The sequence below is a fragment of the Symsagittifera roscoffensis genome, chromosome 1 (genome assembly GCF_963678635.1).
Source record: "Symsagittifera roscoffensis chromosome 1, txSymRosc1.1, whole genome shotgun sequence".
NCBI lineage: Eukaryota > Metazoa > Xenacoelomorpha > Acoela > Convolutidae > Symsagittifera > Symsagittifera roscoffensis.
The window spans coordinates 75421690-75439364 of NC_087062.1; the positions used below are offsets into that span (position 1 = coordinate 75421690).

General features: G+C 36.9%; 1 protein-coding gene and 52 non-coding genes across 53 annotated transcripts in view; all 53 read right to left on the reverse strand.

Moving 5' to 3' along the window:
* Window positions 1-17675, reverse strand: part of LOC134839865 (low-density lipoprotein receptor-related protein 2-like) — a 213029-nt gene that overhangs the window by 54620 nt on the left and 140734 nt on the right. The gene's annotated exons all lie outside the window — the stretch shown is intronic.
* Window positions 53-134, reverse strand: Trnas-aga (transfer RNA serine (anticodon AGA)). The gene has a single exon. It is a non-coding gene; the product is annotated as a tRNA-Ser (tRNA).
* Trnas-aga (transfer RNA serine (anticodon AGA)) lies at window positions 339-420 on the reverse strand. The gene has a single exon. It is a non-coding gene; the product is annotated as a tRNA-Ser (tRNA).
* Trnas-aga (transfer RNA serine (anticodon AGA)) lies at window positions 628-714 on the reverse strand. The gene has a single exon. It is a non-coding gene; the product is annotated as a tRNA-Ser (tRNA).
* Trnas-aga (transfer RNA serine (anticodon AGA)) lies at window positions 917-1003 on the reverse strand. The gene has a single exon. It is a non-coding gene; the product is annotated as a tRNA-Ser (tRNA).
* On the reverse strand, window positions 1205-1286 carry Trnas-aga (transfer RNA serine (anticodon AGA)). The gene has a single exon. It is a non-coding gene; the product is annotated as a tRNA-Ser (tRNA).
* On the reverse strand, window positions 1495-1576 carry Trnas-aga (transfer RNA serine (anticodon AGA)). The gene has a single exon. It is a non-coding gene; the product is annotated as a tRNA-Ser (tRNA).
* Trnas-gga (transfer RNA serine (anticodon GGA)) lies at window positions 1781-1861 on the reverse strand. Its single transcript has one exon. It is a non-coding gene; the product is annotated as a tRNA-Ser (tRNA).
* Trnas-aga (transfer RNA serine (anticodon AGA)) lies at window positions 2067-2148 on the reverse strand. The gene has a single exon. It is a non-coding gene; the product is annotated as a tRNA-Ser (tRNA).
* Window positions 2351-2432, reverse strand: Trnas-aga (transfer RNA serine (anticodon AGA)). Its single transcript has one exon. It is a non-coding gene; the product is annotated as a tRNA-Ser (tRNA).
* Trnas-aga (transfer RNA serine (anticodon AGA)) lies at window positions 2633-2714 on the reverse strand. Its single transcript has one exon. It is a non-coding gene; the product is annotated as a tRNA-Ser (tRNA).
* Window positions 2923-3004, reverse strand: Trnas-aga (transfer RNA serine (anticodon AGA)). The gene has a single exon. It is a non-coding gene; the product is annotated as a tRNA-Ser (tRNA).
* Window positions 3214-3295, reverse strand: Trnaf-aaa (transfer RNA phenylalanine (anticodon AAA)). The gene has a single exon. It is a non-coding gene; the product is annotated as a tRNA-Phe (tRNA).
* Trnas-aga (transfer RNA serine (anticodon AGA)) lies at window positions 3501-3582 on the reverse strand. The gene has a single exon. It is a non-coding gene; the product is annotated as a tRNA-Ser (tRNA).
* On the reverse strand, window positions 3786-3867 carry Trnas-aga (transfer RNA serine (anticodon AGA)). The gene has a single exon. It is a non-coding gene; the product is annotated as a tRNA-Ser (tRNA).
* Window positions 4076-4157, reverse strand: Trnas-aga (transfer RNA serine (anticodon AGA)). Its single transcript has one exon. It is a non-coding gene; the product is annotated as a tRNA-Ser (tRNA).
* Window positions 4618-4699, reverse strand: Trnas-aga (transfer RNA serine (anticodon AGA)). Its single transcript has one exon. It is a non-coding gene; the product is annotated as a tRNA-Ser (tRNA).
* Window positions 4906-4987, reverse strand: Trnas-aga (transfer RNA serine (anticodon AGA)). The gene has a single exon. It is a non-coding gene; the product is annotated as a tRNA-Ser (tRNA).
* Window positions 5197-5278, reverse strand: Trnas-aga (transfer RNA serine (anticodon AGA)). The gene has a single exon. It is a non-coding gene; the product is annotated as a tRNA-Ser (tRNA).
* Window positions 5490-5571, reverse strand: Trnas-aga (transfer RNA serine (anticodon AGA)). Its single transcript has one exon. It is a non-coding gene; the product is annotated as a tRNA-Ser (tRNA).
* Trnas-aga (transfer RNA serine (anticodon AGA)) lies at window positions 5786-5867 on the reverse strand. Its single transcript has one exon. It is a non-coding gene; the product is annotated as a tRNA-Ser (tRNA).
* On the reverse strand, window positions 6374-6455 carry Trnas-aga (transfer RNA serine (anticodon AGA)). Its single transcript has one exon. It is a non-coding gene; the product is annotated as a tRNA-Ser (tRNA).
* Window positions 6673-6754, reverse strand: Trnas-aga (transfer RNA serine (anticodon AGA)). The gene has a single exon. It is a non-coding gene; the product is annotated as a tRNA-Ser (tRNA).
* Trnas-aga (transfer RNA serine (anticodon AGA)) lies at window positions 6965-7046 on the reverse strand. The gene has a single exon. It is a non-coding gene; the product is annotated as a tRNA-Ser (tRNA).
* Window positions 7257-7338, reverse strand: Trnas-aga (transfer RNA serine (anticodon AGA)). Its single transcript has one exon. It is a non-coding gene; the product is annotated as a tRNA-Ser (tRNA).
* Trnas-aga (transfer RNA serine (anticodon AGA)) lies at window positions 7847-7928 on the reverse strand. Its single transcript has one exon. It is a non-coding gene; the product is annotated as a tRNA-Ser (tRNA).
* Window positions 8134-8215, reverse strand: Trnas-aga (transfer RNA serine (anticodon AGA)). Its single transcript has one exon. It is a non-coding gene; the product is annotated as a tRNA-Ser (tRNA).
* On the reverse strand, window positions 8425-8506 carry Trnas-aga (transfer RNA serine (anticodon AGA)). Its single transcript has one exon. It is a non-coding gene; the product is annotated as a tRNA-Ser (tRNA).
* Trnas-aga (transfer RNA serine (anticodon AGA)) lies at window positions 8719-8800 on the reverse strand. Its single transcript has one exon. It is a non-coding gene; the product is annotated as a tRNA-Ser (tRNA).
* On the reverse strand, window positions 9014-9095 carry Trnas-aga (transfer RNA serine (anticodon AGA)). The gene has a single exon. It is a non-coding gene; the product is annotated as a tRNA-Ser (tRNA).
* Window positions 9604-9685, reverse strand: Trnas-aga (transfer RNA serine (anticodon AGA)). The gene has a single exon. It is a non-coding gene; the product is annotated as a tRNA-Ser (tRNA).
* Window positions 9902-9983, reverse strand: Trnas-aga (transfer RNA serine (anticodon AGA)). The gene has a single exon. It is a non-coding gene; the product is annotated as a tRNA-Ser (tRNA).
* Window positions 10193-10274, reverse strand: Trnas-aga (transfer RNA serine (anticodon AGA)). The gene has a single exon. It is a non-coding gene; the product is annotated as a tRNA-Ser (tRNA).
* On the reverse strand, window positions 10484-10565 carry Trnas-aga (transfer RNA serine (anticodon AGA)). The gene has a single exon. It is a non-coding gene; the product is annotated as a tRNA-Ser (tRNA).
* Trnas-aga (transfer RNA serine (anticodon AGA)) lies at window positions 11075-11156 on the reverse strand. The gene has a single exon. It is a non-coding gene; the product is annotated as a tRNA-Ser (tRNA).
* Window positions 11363-11444, reverse strand: Trnas-aga (transfer RNA serine (anticodon AGA)). Its single transcript has one exon. It is a non-coding gene; the product is annotated as a tRNA-Ser (tRNA).
* Trnas-aga (transfer RNA serine (anticodon AGA)) lies at window positions 11904-11985 on the reverse strand. The gene has a single exon. It is a non-coding gene; the product is annotated as a tRNA-Ser (tRNA).
* Window positions 12192-12273, reverse strand: Trnas-aga (transfer RNA serine (anticodon AGA)). Its single transcript has one exon. It is a non-coding gene; the product is annotated as a tRNA-Ser (tRNA).
* On the reverse strand, window positions 12478-12559 carry Trnas-aga (transfer RNA serine (anticodon AGA)). The gene has a single exon. It is a non-coding gene; the product is annotated as a tRNA-Ser (tRNA).
* Trnas-uga (transfer RNA serine (anticodon UGA)) lies at window positions 13053-13134 on the reverse strand. The gene has a single exon. It is a non-coding gene; the product is annotated as a tRNA-Ser (tRNA).
* On the reverse strand, window positions 13568-13649 carry Trnas-aga (transfer RNA serine (anticodon AGA)). The gene has a single exon. It is a non-coding gene; the product is annotated as a tRNA-Ser (tRNA).
* Trnas-aga (transfer RNA serine (anticodon AGA)) lies at window positions 13855-13936 on the reverse strand. The gene has a single exon. It is a non-coding gene; the product is annotated as a tRNA-Ser (tRNA).
* Window positions 14409-14490, reverse strand: Trnas-aga (transfer RNA serine (anticodon AGA)). The gene has a single exon. It is a non-coding gene; the product is annotated as a tRNA-Ser (tRNA).
* Window positions 14697-14778, reverse strand: Trnas-aga (transfer RNA serine (anticodon AGA)). The gene has a single exon. It is a non-coding gene; the product is annotated as a tRNA-Ser (tRNA).
* Window positions 14977-15058, reverse strand: Trnas-aga (transfer RNA serine (anticodon AGA)). Its single transcript has one exon. It is a non-coding gene; the product is annotated as a tRNA-Ser (tRNA).
* Window positions 15264-15345, reverse strand: Trnas-aga (transfer RNA serine (anticodon AGA)). The gene has a single exon. It is a non-coding gene; the product is annotated as a tRNA-Ser (tRNA).
* Trnas-aga (transfer RNA serine (anticodon AGA)) lies at window positions 15553-15634 on the reverse strand. Its single transcript has one exon. It is a non-coding gene; the product is annotated as a tRNA-Ser (tRNA).
* Window positions 15844-15925, reverse strand: Trnas-aga (transfer RNA serine (anticodon AGA)). Its single transcript has one exon. It is a non-coding gene; the product is annotated as a tRNA-Ser (tRNA).
* Trnas-aga (transfer RNA serine (anticodon AGA)) lies at window positions 16100-16181 on the reverse strand. The gene has a single exon. It is a non-coding gene; the product is annotated as a tRNA-Ser (tRNA).
* On the reverse strand, window positions 16387-16468 carry Trnas-aga (transfer RNA serine (anticodon AGA)). Its single transcript has one exon. It is a non-coding gene; the product is annotated as a tRNA-Ser (tRNA).
* Trnas-aga (transfer RNA serine (anticodon AGA)) lies at window positions 16938-17019 on the reverse strand. The gene has a single exon. It is a non-coding gene; the product is annotated as a tRNA-Ser (tRNA).
* On the reverse strand, window positions 17223-17304 carry Trnas-aga (transfer RNA serine (anticodon AGA)). The gene has a single exon. It is a non-coding gene; the product is annotated as a tRNA-Ser (tRNA).
* Trnas-aga (transfer RNA serine (anticodon AGA)) lies at window positions 17510-17591 on the reverse strand. Its single transcript has one exon. It is a non-coding gene; the product is annotated as a tRNA-Ser (tRNA).

The window sequence follows — 17675 nt, forward strand, 5'->3', positions numbered from 1 at the left end:
AACTTACTCTACTTGCCCCATCTGAAAAACTCGCCCTCTTGCTAGTGCGTATCGCAGCCAGCAGGATTCGAACCTGCGCGTGATGATCACATGTGATTTCTAGTCAGACGCCTTAGCCACTCAGCCATGGCTGATCCGAATGATGCAAAAATCTCAAAAAAATAGGTACTGTATTTCAAGCAAATGCATATGTCAATTTTAAAAATTTGATTCAACGCGACATGTTTTTTTCAAAAATCAGATACAAAAACCGCAATAACTTAATACTCGAAACAAATCTGAGAAAAAACATACTCTACTGACCCATCTAAGAAACTGCACCTCTTGCTTGTACGAATCGCAGCCAGCAGGATTCGAACCTGCGCGTGAAGATCACATCTGATTTCTAGTCAGACGACTTAACCACTCGGCCATGGCTGCTCCGAATGATGGAAAAATCTCAAAAAATAGGTACTGTATTTCAAGGTAACTGCAAATGTCAATTTTAAAATTTTGATTCAACGCGACATCTTTTTTCTTTCAAAAATCAGATACAAAAACCGCAATAACTCAATACTCGAAACAAATCTAAGAAAAAACATTCTCTACTGACCCATCTAAAAAACTGCCACTCTTGCTTGTACGAATCGCAGACAGCAGGATTCGAACCTGCGCGTGATGCTCACATCTGATTTCTCGTCAGACGCCTTAACCACTCGGCCATGGCTGTTCTGCATGATGGAAAAATCTCAAAAAAAGGTATTGTATTTCATGGTAAATGTATATGTCAATTTTAAAATTTTGATTCAACGCGACATCTTTTTTCTTTCAAAAATCAGATACAAAAACCGCAATAACTCAATACTCGAAACAAATCTAAGAAAAAACATTCTCTACTGACCCATCTAAAAAAACTGCCACTCTTGCTTGTACGAATCGCAGACAGCAGGATTCGAACCTGCGCGTGATGCTCACATCTGATTTCTCGTCAGACGCCTTAACCACTCGGCCATGGCTGTTCTGCATGATGGAAAAATCTCAAAAAAAGGTATTGTATTTCATGGTAAATGTATATGTCAATTTTAAAATTTTGATTCAACGCGACATCTTTTTTTTTTCAAAAATCAGATACAAAAACCGCAAAAATTCAATACTCGAAACAAATCTGATAAAAAACATACTCTACTGACCCATCTAAAAAACTCCACCTCTTGCTAATGCGTATCGCAGCCAGCAGGATTCGAACCTGCGCGTGATGATCACAACTGATTTCTAGTCGGACGCCTTAACCACTCGGCCATGGCTGCTCCGAATGATGGAAAGTTTTCGAAAAATAGGTACTGTATTTCAAGGTAAATGCATATGTCAATTTTAAAATTTTGATTCAACGCGACATCTTTTTTTTTCAAAAATCAGATACAAAAACCGCAATAACTCAATATTCGAAAAAAAATCTGAGAAAAAACTTACTCTACTTGCCCCATCTGAAAAACTCGCCCTCTTGCTAGTGCGTATCGCAGCCAGCAGGATTCGAACCTGCGCGTGATGATCACATGTGATTTCTAGTCAGACGCCTTAGCCACTCAGCCATGGCTGATCCGAATGATGCAAAAATCTCAAAAAAATAGGTACTGTATTTCAAGCAAATGCATATGTCAATTTTAAAAATTTGATTCAACGCGACATGTTTTTTTCAAAAATCAGATACAAAAACCGCAATAACTTAATACTCGAAACAAATCTGAGAAAAAACATACTCTACTGACCCATCTAAGAAACTGCCCCTCTTGCTTGTACGAATCGCAGCCAGCAGCTTCGAACCTGCGCGTGAAGATCACATCTGATTTCCAGTCAGAAGCCTTAACCACTCGGCCATGGCTGCTACGAAGGATGGAAAAAATCTCAAAAAAAGTACTCTATTTCAAGGTAAAAGCATATGTCAATTTTAAAATTTTGTTTCAACACGACATCTTTTTTTTTCAAAAATCAGATACAAAAACCGCAATAACTCAATACTCGAAACAAATCTGAGAAAGAACATACTCTACTGACCCATCTGAAAAACTCCTCCTCTTGCTAGTGCGTATCGCAGCCAGCAGCATTCAAACCTGCGCGTGATGATCACATCTGATTTCTAGTCAGACGCCTTAACCACTCGGCCATGGCTGCTCCGAATGATTACAAATCTCAACAAAATAGGAATTGTATTTCAAGGTAAAAGGTATCGCAGCCAGCAGGATTCAACTCGACATCTTTTTTTTTTCAAAAAACAGATAGCAAAAACCGCAATAACTCGATATTTGAAGCAAATCTGAGAAAAAAAATACTTTTTTGAGCCTTCTAAAAACCTGCCCCTCTTGCTAGTGCGTATCGCAGCCAGCAGCATTCAAACCTGCGCGTGATGATCACATCTGATTTCTAGTCAGACGCCTTAACCACTCGGCCATGGCTGCTCCGAATGATTACAAATCTCAACAAAATAGGAATTGTATTTCAAGGTAAAAGGTATCGCAGCCAGCAGGATTCAACTCGACATCTTTTTTTTCAAAAAACAGATAGCAAAAACCGCAATAACTCGATATTTGAAGCAAATCTGAGAAAAAAAATACTTTTTTGAGCCTTCTAAAAACCTGCCCCTCTTGCTAGTACGAATCGCAGCCAGCAGGATTCGAACCTGCGCGTGAAGATCACATCTGATTTCTAGTCAGACGCCTTAACCACTCGGCCATGGCTGCTCCGAATGATTACAAATCTCAAAGAAATAGGAATTGTATTTCAAGGTAAATGTATATGTTTTTTTTTAAATCATAATAATTCAACTCGACATCTTTTTTTTCAAAAAACACATACCAATAACCGCAAAAACTCCATATTCGAAACAAATCTGAGCAAAAAATACTCTATTGACCCATCTAAAAAACATCTCCTCTTGCTTGTACAAATCGCAGCCAGCAGGATTCGAACCTGCGCGTGAAGATCACATCTGATTTCTAGTCAGACGCCTTAACCACTTGGCCATGGCTGCTCCGAATGCTTAAAAACCTCAAAGAAATAGGAATTGTATTTCAAGGTAAATGTATATATTTTTTTTAAATCATAATAATTCAACTCGACATCTTTTTTTTTTCAAAAAACACATACCAATAACCGCAAAAACTCAATATTCAAAACAAAGCTGAGAAAAAAATACTCTATTGACCCATCTAAAAAACAGCTCCTCTTGCTTGTACAAATCGCAGCCAGCAGGATTCGAACCTGCGCGTGAATATCACATCTTCTTTTTAGTCAGACGCCTTAACCACTCGGGCATGGCTGCTACGAAGGATGGAAAAAATCTCAAAAAAGGTACTCTATTTCAAGGTAAAAGCATATGTCAATTTTAAAATTTTGTTTCAACACGACATCTTTTTTTTTCAAAAATCAGATACAAAAACCGCAATAACTCAATACTCGAAACAAATCTGAGAAAGAACATACTCTACTGACCCATCTGAAAAACTCCCCCTCTTGCTAGTGCGTATCGCAGCCAGCAGGATTCAAACCTGCGCGTGATGATCACATCTGATTTCTAGTCAGACGCCTTAACCACTCGGGCATGGCTGCTCCGAGTTATGAAAATCTCAACAAAATAGGAATTGTATTTCAAGGTAAAAGGTATATGTTTTTTTTAAAAAAAAATTCAACTCGACATCTTTTTTTTTCAAAAAACACATACCAATAACCGCAAATCTCAATATTCAAAATAAATCTGAGAAAAAATACTCTATTGAGCCATCTAAAAAACTCCCCCTCTTGCTAGTACGAAACGCAGCCAGCAAGATTCGAACATGCGCGTGAAGATCACATCTGATATCTAGTCAGACGCCTTAACCACTCGGCCATGGCTGCTCCGAATGATTACAAATCTCAAAGAAATAGGAATTGTATTTCAAGGTAAATGTATATGTTTTTTTTAAATCATAATAATTCAACTCGACATCTTTTTTTTTCAAAAAACACATACCAATAACCGCAAAAACTCAATATTCGAAACAAATCGGAGAAAAAAATACTCTATTGACCCATCTAAAAAACAGCTCCTCTTGCTTGTACAAATCGCAGCCAGCAGGATTCGAACCTGCGCGTGTAGATCACATCTGATTTCTAGTCACACGCCTTAACCACTCGGCCATGGCTGCTCCGAATGATTAAAAATCTCAAAGAAATAGGAATTGTATTTCAAGGTAAATGTATATGTTTTTTTTAAATCATAATAATTCAACTCGACATCTTTTTTTTTTCAAAAAACACATACCAATAACCGCAAAAACTCAATATTCAAAACAAATCTGAGAAAAAAATACTCTATTGACCCTTCACCACTCGGCCATGGCTGCTACGACGCCTTAACCACTCGGCCATGGTCAGACGCCTTAACCACTCGGCCATGGCTGCTACGAAGGATGGAAAAAATCTCAAAAAAGGTACTCTATTTCAAGGTAAAAGCATATGTCAATTTTAAAATTTTGTTTCAACACGACATCTTTTTTTTCAAAAATCAGATACAAAAACCGCAATAACTCAATACTCGAAACAAATCTGAGAAAGAACATACTCTACTGCCCCATCTAAGAAACTGCCCCTCTTGCTTGTACGAATCGCAGCCAGCAGGATTCGAACCTGCGCGTGAAGATCACATCTTCTTTCTAGTCAGACGCCTTAACCACTCGGCCATGGCTGCTACGAAGGATGGAAAATATCTCAGAAAAGGTACTCTATTTCAAGGTAAAAGCATATGTCAATTTTAAAATTTTGTTTCAACACGACATCTTTTTTTTTTCAAAAATCAGATACAAAAACCGCAATAACTCAATACTCGAAACAAATCTGAGAAAGAACATACTCTACTGACCCATCTGAAAAACTCCCCCTCTAGCTAGTGCGTATCGCAGCCAGCAGGATTCAAACCTGCGCGTGATGATCACATCTGATTTCTAGTCAGATGCCTTAACCACTCGGGCATGGCTGCTCAGAATTATCAAAATCTCAACAAAATAGGAATTGTAATGCAAGGTAAAATTTATATGTTTTTTTTTTGAAAAAAATAATTCAACTCGACATCTATTTTTTTCAAAAAACAGATAGCAAAAACCGCAATAACTCTATATTCGAAGCAAATCTGAGAAAAAAATACTTTTTTGAGCCTTCTAAAAACCTGCCCCTCTTGCTAGTACGAATCGCAGCCAGCAGGATTCGAACCTGCGCGTTAAGATCACATCTGATTTCTAGTCAGACGCCTTAACCACTCGGCCATGGCTGCTCCGAATGATTACAAATCTCAAAGAAATAGGAATTGTATTTCAAGGTAAATGTATATGTTTTTTTTAAAATCATAATAATTCAACTCGACATCTTTTTTTTCTTCAAAAAACACATACCAATAACCGCAAAAACTCAATATTGAAAACAAATCTGAGAAAAAAATACTCTTTTGACCCATCTAAAAAACAGCTCCTCTTACTTGTACAAATCGCAGCCAGCAGGATTCGAACCTGCGCGTGAAGATCACATCTTCTTTCTAGTCAGACGCCTTTACCACTCGGCTATGGCTGCGCCGAATGATTAAAAATCTCAAAGAAATAGGAATTATATTTCAAGGTAAATGTATATGTTTTTTTTAAAAAAAAATCATAATAATTCAACTCGACATCTTTTTTTTTCAAAAAACACATACCAATAACCGCAAAAACTCAATATTCGAAACAAATCTGAGAAAAAAATACTCTATTGACCCATCTAAAAAACAGCTCCTCTTGCTTGTACAAATCGCAGCCAGCAGGATTCGAAACCTTGCGTGAAGATCACATCTGATTTCTAGTCAGACGCCTTAACCACTCGGCCATGGCTGCTCCGAATGATTAAAAATCTCAAAGAAATAGGAATTGTATTTCAAGGTAAATGTATATGTTTTTTTTTCAAACCATAATAATTCAACTCGACATCTTTTTTTTTCTTCAAAAAACACATACCAATAACCGCAAAAACTCAATATTCAAAACAAATCTGAGAATAAAATACTCTTTTGACCCATCTAAAAAACAGCTCCTCTTGCTTGTACAAATCGCAGCCAGCAGGATTCGAAACCTTGCGTGAAGATCACATCTTCTTTCTAGTCAGACACCTTAACCACTCGGCTATGGCTGCGCCGAATGATTAAAAAACTCAAAGAAATAGGAATTGTATTTCAAGGTAAATGTATATGTTTTTTTTTAAAAAATCATAATAATTCAACTCGACATCTTTTTTTTCAAAAAACACATACCAATAACCGCAAAAACTCAATATTCAAAACAAATCTGAGAAAAAAATATTCTATTGATCCATCTAAAAATCAGCTCCTCTTGCTTGTACAAATCGCAGCCAGCAGGATTCGAACCTGCGCGTGAAGATCACAGCTGCTTTCTAGTCAGACGCCTTAACCACTCGGCCATGTCTGCACCGAATGGTTAAAAATCTCAAAGAAATAGTGAATTGTATTTCAAGATAAAGGTATATGTTTTTTTAAAAAAAAAATCATAATAATTCAACTCGACATCTTTTTTTTTCAAAAAACACATACCAATAACCGCAAAAACTCAATATTCGAAACAAATCTGAGGAAAAAAAATATTCTATTGACTCATCTAAAAAACTTCCCCTCTTGCTTGTACGAATCGCAGCCAGCAGGATTCGAACCTGCGCGTGAAGATCACATCTGATTTCTAGTCAGACGCCTTAACCACTCGGCCATGGCTGCACCGAATGCTTAAAAATCTCAAAGAAATAGGAATTGTATTTCAAGGTAAATGTTTATGTTTTTTTTTTAAATCATAATAATTCAACTCGACATCTTTTTTTTTCAAAAAACACATTCCAATTACCGCAAAAACGCAATATTCGAAACAAATCTGAGAAAAAAATACTCTTTTGACCCATTTAAAAAACAGCTCCTCTTGCTTGTACAAATCGCAGCCAGCAGGATTCGAACCTGCGCGTGAAGATCACATCTGATTTCTAGTCAGACGCCTTAACCACTCGGCCATGGATGCTCCTAATGAGTAAAAATCTCAAAGAAATAGGAATTGTATTTCAAGGTAAATGTATATGTTTTTTTTTTAAATCATAATAACTCAACTCGACATCTTTTTTTTTCAAAAAACACATACCAATAACCGCAAAAACTCAATATTCAAAACAAATCTGAGAAAAAAATACTCTATTGATCCATCTAAAAATCAGCTCCTTTGGCTTGTACAAATCGCAGCCAGCAGGATTCGAACCTGCGCGTGAAGACCACAGCTGCTTTCTAGTCAGACGCCTTAACCACTCGGCCATGTCTGCACCGAATGGTTAAAAATCTCAAAGAAATAGTGAATTGTATTTCAAGATAAAGGTATATGTTTTTTAAAAAAAAAATCATAATAATTCAACTCGACATCTTTTTTTTTTCAAAAAACACATACCAATAACCGCAAAAACTCAATATTCGAAACATATCTGAGGAAAAAAAAATACTCTTTTGACCCATCTAAAAACTGCCCCTCTTGCTTGTGCGAATCGCAGCCAGCAGGATTCGAACCTGCGCGTTAAAATCACAACTGCTTTCTTGTCAGACGCCTTAACCTCTCGGCCATGGCTGCTCCGAAGGAGGAAAAAATCTCAAAAAATATGAATTGTATTTCAAGGTAAATGTAAATGTTTTTTTTTGAAATCATAATAATTCAACGCGACATCTTTTTTTTCAAAAATCAGATACAAAAACCGCAATAACTCAATACTCGAAACAAATCTGAGAAAGAACATACTCTACTGCCCCATCTAAGAAACTGCCCCTCTTGCTTGTACGAATCGCAGCCAGCAGGATTCGAACCTGCGCGTGAAGATCACATCTTCTTTCTAGTCAGACGCCTTAACCACTCGGCCATGGCTGCTACGAAGGATGGAAAATATCTCAAAAAAGGTACTCTATTTCAAGGTAAAAGCATATGTCAATTTTAAAATTTTGTTTCAACACGACATCTTTTTTTTTCAAAAATCAGATACAAAAACCGCAATAACTCAATACTCGAAACAAATCTGAGAAAGAACATACTCTACTGACCCATCTGAAAAACTCCCCCTCTAGCTAGTGCGTATCGCAGCCAGCAGGATTCAAACCTGCGCGTGATGATCACATCTGATTTCTAGTCAGATGCCTTAACCACTCGGGCATGGCTGCTCAGAATTATCAAAATCTCAACAAAATAGGAATTGTAATGCAAGGTAAAATTTATATGTTTTTTTTTTGAAAAAAATAATTCAACTCGACATCTATTTTTTTCAAAAAACAGATAGCAAAAACCGCAATAACTCTATATTCGAAGCAAATCTGAGAAAAAAATACTTTTTTGAGCCTTCTAAAAACCTGCCCCTCTTGCTAGTACGAATCGCAGCCAGCAGGATTCGAACCTGCGCGTTAAGATCACATCTGATTTCTAGTCAGACGCCTTAACCACTCGGCCATGGCTGCTCCGAATGATTACAAATCTCAAAGAAATAGGAATTGTATTTCAAGGTAAATGTATATGTTTTTTTTAAAAATCATAATAATTCAACTCGACATCTTTTTTTTCTTCAAAAAACACATACCAATAACCGCAAAAACTCAATATTGAAAACAAATCTGAGAAAAAAATACTCTTTTGACCCATCTAAAAAACAGCTCCTCTTACTTGTACAAATCGCAGCCAGCAGGATTCGAACCTGCGCGTGAAGATCACATCTTCTTTCTAGTCAGACGCCTTTACCACTCGGCTATGGCTGCGCCGAATGATTAAAAATCTCAAAGAAATAGGAATTATATTTCAAGGTAAATGTATATGTTTTTTTAAAAAAAAATCATAATAATTCAACTCGACATCTTTTTTTTTCAAAAAACACATACCAATAACCGCAAAAACTCAATATTCGAAACAAATCTGAGAAAAAAATACTCTATTGACCCATCTAAAAAACAGCTCCTCTTGCTTGTACAAATCGCAGCCAGCAGGATTCGAAACCTTGCGTGAAGATCACATCTGATTTCTAGTCAGACGCCTTAACCACTCGGCCATGGCTGCTCCGAATGATTAAAAATCTCAAAGAAATAGGAATTGTATTTCAAGGTAAATGTATATGTTTTTTTTTCAAACCATAATAATTCAACTCGACATCTTTTTTTTTCTTCAAAAAACACATACCAATAACCGCAAAAACTCAATATTCAAAACAAATCTGAGAATAAAATACTCTTTTGACCCATCTAAAAAACAGCTCCTCTTGCTTGTACAAATCGCAGCCAGCAGGATTCGAAACCTTGCGTGAAGATCACATCTTCTTTCTAGTCAGACACCTTAACCACTCGGCTATGGCTGCGCCGAATGATTAAAAAACTCAAAGAAATAGGAATTGTATTTCAAGGTAAATGTATATGTTTTTTTTTTTAAAAAATCATAATAATTCAACTCGACATCTTTTTTTTCAAAAAACACATACCAATAACCGCAAAAACTCAAAATTCAAAACAAATCTGAGAAAAAAATACTCTATTGATCCATCTAAAAATCAGCTCCTCTTGCTTGTACAAATCGCAGCCAGCAGGATTCGAACCTGCGCGTGAAGATCACAGCTGCTTTCTAGTCAGACGCCTTAACCACTCGGCCATGTCTGCACCGAATGGTTAAAAATCTCAAAGAAATAGTGAATTGTATTTCAAGATAAAGGTATATGTTTTTTTAAAAAAAAAATCATAATAATTCAACTCGACATCTTTTTTTTTCAAAAAACACATACCAATAACCGCAAAAACTCAATATTCGAAACAAATCTGAGGAAAAAAATATTCTATTGACTCATCTAAAAAACTTCCCCTCTTGCTTGTACGAATCGCAGCCAGCAGGATTCGAACCTGCGCGTGAAGATCACATCTGATTTCTAGTCAGACGCCTTAACCACTCGGCCATGGCTGCATCGAATGCTTAAAAATCTCAAAGAAATAGGAATTGTATTTCAAGGTAAATGTTTATGTTTTTTTTTAAATCATAATAATTCAACTCGACATCTTTTTTTTTCAAAAAACACATTCCAATTACCGCAAAAACGCAATATTCGAAACAAATCTGAGAAAAAAATACTCTATTGACCCATTTAAAAAACAGCTCCTCTTGCTTGTACAAATCGCAGCCAGCAGGATTCGAACCTGCGCGTGAAGATCACATCTGATTTCTAGTCAGACGCCTTAACCACTCGGCCATGGATGCTCCTAATGAGTAAAAATCTCAAAGAAATAGGAATTGTATTTCAAGGTAAATGTATATGTTTTTTTTTAAAATCATAATAACTCAACTCGACATCTTTTTTTTCAAAAAACACATACCAATAACCGCAAAAACTCAATATTCAAAACAAATCTGAGAAAAAAATACTCTATTGATCCATCTAAAAATCAGCTCCTTTGGCTTGTACAAATCGCAGCCAGCAGGATTCGAACCTGCGCGTGAAGACCACAGCTGCTTTCTAGTCAGACGCCTTAACCACTCGGCCATGTCTGCACCGAATGGTTAAAAATCTCAAAGAAATAGTGAATTGTATTTCAAGATAAAGGTATATGTTTTTTTAAAAAAAAAATCATAATAATTCAACTCGACATCTTTTTTTTTTCAAAAAACACATACCAATAACCGCAAAAACTCAATATTCGAAACATATCTGAGGAAAAAAAAATACTCTTTTGACCCATCTAAAAACTGCCCCTCTTGCTTGTGCGAATCGCAGCCAGCAGGATTCGAACCTGCGCGTTAAAATCACAACTGCTTTCTTGTCAGACGCCTTAACCTCTCGGCCATGGCTGCTCCGAAGGAGGAAAAAATCTCAAAAAATATGAATTGTATTTCAAGGTAAATGTAAATGTTTTTTTTTGAAATCATAATAATTCAACGCGACATCTTTTTTTTCAAAAGTCAGATACAAAAACCGCAATAACTCAATACTCGAAACAAATCTGAGAAAGAACATACTCTACTGACCCATCTGAGAAACTCCCCCTCTTGCTAGTGCGTATCGCAGCCAGCAGGATTCGAACCTGCGCGTGATGATCACATTTGATTTCTAGTCAGACGCCGTAACCACTCGGGCATGGCTGCTCAGAAATATGAAAATCTCAAAAAAGTAGAAATTGTATTTCAAGGTAAAGGTATATGTTTTTTTTTTTAAAATAATTCAACTCCACATCTTTTTTTTTAAAAAAAAAAAGATACCAAAAACCGCAAATCTCAATATTCAAAACAAATCTGAAAAAAAAGTACTATATTGACCCATCTAAAAAACTGCCCCTCTTGATTGTACGAATCGCAGCCAGCAGGATTCGAACCTGCGCGTGAAGATCACATCTGATTTCTAGTCAGACGCCTTAACCACTCGGCCATGGCTGCTCCGAATGCTGGAAAAATCTCAAAAATTAGGTACTAAATTTCAAGGTAATGGCATATGTCAATTTTAAAATTTTGATTCAACGCGACATCTTTTTTTCAAAAATCAGATAAAAAAACCGCAATAACTCAATACTACTGACCCATCTGAAAAACTCCCCCTCTTGCTAGTGCGTATCGCAGCCACCAGGATTCGAAGCTGCGCGTGATGATCACATCTGATTTCTAGTCAGACGCCTTAACCACTCTGGCATGGCTGCTCAGAATTATGATAATCTCAACAAAATAGGAATTGAATTTCAAGGTAAAGGTATATGTTTTTTTTAAAAATAATTCAACTAGACATCTTTTTTTTCAAAAAACAGATACCAAAAACCGCAAAAACTCAATGTTCAAAGCAAATCTGAAAAAAAAAAACTATATTGACCCATCTAAAAAACTGCCCCTCTTGCTTGTACGAATCTCAGCCAGCAGGATTCGAACCTGCGCGTGAAGATCACATCTAATTTCTAGTCAGACGCCTTAACCACTCGGTCATGGCTGCTCGTAATGATTGAAAAATCTCAAAAAATAGGTACTAAATTTCAAGGTAAATGCATATGTCAATTTTAAAATTTTGATTCAACGCGACATCTTTTTTTTTCAAAAATCAGATACAAAAACCGCAATAACTCAATACTCGAAACAAATCTGAGAAAAAACATACTCTACTGACCCATCTGAAAAACTCCCCCTCTTGCTAGTGCGTATCACAGCCAGCAGGATTCGAAGCTGCGCGTGATGCTCACATCTGATTTCTAGTCAGACGCCTTAACCACTCGGGCATGGCTGCTCAGAATTATGATAATCTCAACAAAATAGGAATTGTATTTCAAGGTAAAGGTATATGTTTTTTTTTTTTAAAATAATTCAACTAGACATCTTTTTTTTCAAAAATCAGATACAAAAACCGCAATAACTCAATACTCGAAACAAATCTGAGAAAAAACATACTCTATTGACCCATCTAAAAACTGCCCCTCTTGCTTGTGCGAATCGCAGCCAGCAGGATTCGAACCTGCGCGTGAAAATCACAACTGCTTTCTAGTCAGACGCCTTAACCACTCGGCCATGGCTGCTCCGAAAGAGGAAAAAATCTCAAAAAATATGAAATGTATTTCAAGGTAAATGTAAATGTTTTTTTTTAAATCATAATAATTCAACGCGACATCTTTTTTTTTCAAAAGTCAGATACAAAAACCGCAATAACTCAATACTCGAAACAAATCTGAGAAAGAACATGCTCTACTGACCCATCTGAGAAACTCCCCCTCTTGCTAGTGCGTATCGCAGCCAGCAGGATTCGAACCTGCGCGTGTTGATCACATTTGATATCTAGTCAGACGCTGTAACCACTCGGGCATGGCTGCTCAGAAATATGAAAATCTCAAAAAAGTAGGAATTGTATTTCAAGGTAAAGGTATATGTTTTTTTTAAAAAATAATTCAACTCGACATCTTTTTTTTCAAAAAACACATACCAATAACCGCAAATCTCAATATTCAAAATAAATCTGAAAAAAAAGTACTAAATTGACCCATCTAAAAAACTGCCCCTCTTGCTTGTACGAATCGCAGCCAGCAGGATTCGAACCTGCGCGTGAAGATCACATCTGATTTCAAGTCAGACGCCTTAACCACTCGGCCATGGCTGCTCCGAATGATGGAAAAATCTCAAAAATTAGGTACTAAATTTCAAGGTAAATGCATATGTGAATTTTAAAATTTTGATTCAACGCGACATCTTTTTTTCAAAAATGAGATACAAAAACCGCAATAACTCAATACTACTGACCCATCTGAAAAACTCCCCCTCTTGCTAGTGCGTATCGCAGCCAGCAGGATACGAAGCTGCGCGTGATGAACACATCTGATTTCTAGTCAGACGCCTTAACCACTCGGGCATGGCTGTTCAGAATTATGATAATCTCAACAAAATAGGAATTGAATTTCAAGGTAAAGGAACATGTTTTTTAAAAAAAATAATTCAACTAGACATCTTTTTTTTTCAAAAAACAGATACCAAAAACCGCAAAAACTCAATGTTCAATGTCCATCTAAAAAACTGCCCCTCTTGCTTGTACGATTCGCAGCCAGCAGGATTCGAACCTGCGCGTGATGCTCACATCTGATTTCTAGTCAGACGCCTTAACCACTCGGCCATGGCTGCTCGTAATGATGTAAAAATCTCAAAAAATAGGTACTAAATTTCAAGGTAAATGCATATGTCAATTTTAAAATTTTGATTCAACGCGACATCTTTTTTTTCAAAAATCAGATACAAAAACCGCAATAACTCAATACTCGAAACAAATCTGAGAAAAAACATACTCTACTGACCCATCTGAAAAACTCCCCCTCTTGCTAGTGCGTATCACAGCCAGCAGGATTCGAAGCTGCGCGTGATGCTCACATCTGATTTCTAGTCAGACGCCTTAACCACTCGGGCATGGCTGCTCAGAATTATGATAATCTCAACAAAATAGGAATTGTGTTTCAAGGTAAAGGTATATGTTTTTTTTTTAAAAATAATTCAACTAGACATCTTTTTTTTTCAAAAAACAGATACGAAAAACCGCAAAAACTCGATATTCGAAGCAAATCTGAGAAAAAAATACTATATTGACCCATCTAAAAAACTGCCCCTCTTGCTTGTACGAATCGCAGCCAGCAGGATACGAACCTTCTAGTCAGACGCCTTAACCACTCGGCCATGACTGCTCCAAATGATGGAAAAATCTCAAAAAATAGGTACTGTATTTATAGGTAAATGCAACTGTCAATTTTAAAATTTTGATTCAACGCGACATCTTTTTTTTTTCAAAAATCAGATACGAAAACCGCAATAACTTAATATTCGAAACAAATCTGAGAAAAAAACATAATATACTGACCCATCTGAAAAACTCCCCCTCTTGCAAGTGCGTATCGCAGCCAGCAGGATTCGAACCTGCGCGTGATGATCACAACTGATTTCTAGTCGGACGCCTTAACCACTCGGCCATGGCTGCTCCGAATGATGGAAAAAATTCGAAAAATAGGTACTGTATTTCAAGGTAAATGCATATCTCAATTTTAAAATTTTGATTCAACGCGACATCTTTTTTTTTCAAAAATCAGATACAAAAACCGCAATAACTCAATATTCAAAAAAAATCTGAGAAAAAACATACTCTACTTACCCATCTGAAAAACTCGCCCTCTTGCTAGAGCGTATCGCAGCCAGCAGGATTCCAACCTGCGCGTGATGATCACATGTGATTTCTAGTCAGACGCCTTAACCACTCGGCCATGGCTGATCTGAATGATGCAAAAATCTCAAAAATAGGTACTGTATTTCAAGCAAATGCATATGTCAATTTTAAAAATTTGATTCAACGCGACATCTTTTTTCAAAAATCAGATACAAAAACCGCAATAACTTACTCGAAACAAATCTGAGAAAAAACATACTCTACTGACCCATCTAAAAAACTGCCCCTCTTGCTTGTACGAATCGCAGCCAGCAGGATTCGAACCTGCGCGTGAAGATCACATCTGATTTCTAGTCAGACGCCTTAACCACTCGGACATGGCTGCTACGAAGGCTGGAAAAAATCTCAAAAAAGGTACTCTATTTCAAGGTAAAAGCATATGTCAATTTTAAAATTTTGTTTCAACACGACATCTTTTTTTTTCAAAAATCAGATACAAAAACCGCAAAAACTCAATACTCGAAACAAATCTGAGAAAGAACATACTCTACTGACCCATCTGAAAAACTCCCCCTCTTGCTAGTGCGTATCGCAGCCAGCAGGATTCAAACCTGCGCGTGATGATCACATCTGATTTCTAGTCAGACGCCTTAACCACTCGGCCATGGCTGCTACGAAGGCTGGAAAAAATCTCAAAAAAGGTACTTTATTTCAAGGTAAAAGCATATGTCAACTTTAAAATTTTGTTTCAACACGACATCTTTTTTTTTTCAAAAAACAGATAGCAAAAACCGCAATAACTCGATATTCGAAGCAAATCTGAGAAAAAAAATACTTTTTTGAGCCTTCTAAAAACCTGCCCCTCTTGCTAGTACGAATCGCAGCCAGCAGGATTCGAACCTGCGCGTGAAGATCACATCTGATTTCTAGTCAGACGCCTTAACCACTCGGCCATGGCTGCTCCGAATGATTAAAAATCTCAAAGAAATAGGAATTGTATTTCAAGGTAAATGTATATGTTTTTTTAAAATCATAATAATTCAACTCGACATCTTTTTTTTTTCAAAAAACACATACCAATAACCGCAAAAACTCAACATTCAAAACAAATCTGAGAAAAAAATACACTATTGACCCATCTAAAAAACAGCTCCTCTTGCTGGTACAAATCGCAGCCAGCAGGATTCGAACCTGCGCGTGAAGGTCACATCTGATTTCTAGTCTGACGCCTTAACCACTCGGCCATGGCTGCTCGTAATGATTTAAAATCTCAAAAAATAGGTACTAAATTTCAAGGTAAATGCATATGTCAATTTTAAAATTTTGATTCAACGCGACATCTTTTTTTTCAAAAATCAGATACAAAAACCGCAATAACTCAATGTTCAATGTCCATCTAAAAACTGCCCCTCTTGCTTGTACGAATCGCAGCCAGCAGGATTCGAACCTGCGCGTGAAGGTCACATCTGATTTCTAGTCAGACGCCTTAACCACTCGGCCATGGCTGCTCGTAATGATGTAAAAATCTCAAAAAATAGGTACTAAATTTCAAGGTAAATGCATATGTCAATTTTAAAATTTTGATTCAACGCGACATCTTTTTTTTCAAAAATCAGATACAAAAACCGCAATAACTCAATACTCGAAACAAATCTGAGAAAAAACATACTCTACCGACCCATCTGAAAAACTCCCCCTCTTGCTAGTGCGTATCACAGCCAGCAGGATTCGAAGCTGCGCGTGATGCTCACATCTGATTTCTAGTCAGACGCCTTAACCACTCGGGCATGGCTGCTCAGAATTATGATAATCTCAACAAAATAGGAATTGTGTTTCAAGGTAAAGGTATATGTTTTTTTTTTTTAAATAATTCAACTAGACATCTTTTTTTTTCAAAAAACAGATACGAAAAACCGCAAAAACTCGATATTCGAAGCAAATCTGAGAAAAAATACTATATTGACCCATCTAAAAAACTGCCCCTCTTGCTTGTACGAATCGCAGCCAGCAGGATACGAACCTTCTAGTCAGACGCCTTAACCACTCGGCCATGACTGCTCCAAATGATGGAAAAATCTCAAAAAATAGGTACTGTATTTATAGGTAAATGCAACTGTCAATTTTAAAATTTTGATTCAACGCGACATCTTTTTTTTCAAAAATCAGATACGAAAACCGCAAAAACTTAATATTCGAAACAAATCTGAGAAAAAAACATAATATACTGACCCATCTGAAAAACTCCCCCTCTTGCAAGTGCGTATCGCAGCCAGCAGGATTCGAACCTGCGCGTGATGATCACAACTGATTTCTAGTCGGACGCCTTAACCACTCGGCCATGGCTGCTCCGAATGATGGAAAAAATTCGAAAAATAGGTACTGTATTTCAAGGTAAATGCATATGTCAATTTCAAAATTTTGATTCAACGCGACATCTTTTTTTTTCAAAAATCAGATACAAAAACCGCAATAACTTACTCGAAACAAATCTGAGAAAAAACATACTCTACTGACCCATCTAAAAAACTTCCCCTCTTGCTTGTACGAATCGCAGCCAGCAGGATTCGAACCTGCGCGTGAAGATCACATCTGATTTCTAGTCAGACGCCTTAACCACTCGGCCATGGCTGCTACGAAGGCTGGAAAAAATCTCAAAAAAGGTACTCTATTTCAAGGTAAAAGCATATGTCAATTTTAAAATTTTGTTTCAACACGACATCTTTTTTTTTCAAAAATCAGATACAAAAACCGCAAAAACTCAAAACTCGAAACAAATCTGAGAAAGAACATACTCTACTGACCCATCTGAAAAACTCCCCCTCTTGCTAGTGCGTATCGCAGCCAGCAGGATTCAAACCTGCGCGTGATGATCACATCTGATTTCTAGTCAGACGCCTTAACCACTCGGCCATGGCTGCTACGAAGGCTGGAAAAAATCTCAAAAAAGGTACTTTATTTCAAGGTAAAAGCATATGTCAATTTTAAAATTTTGTTTCAACACG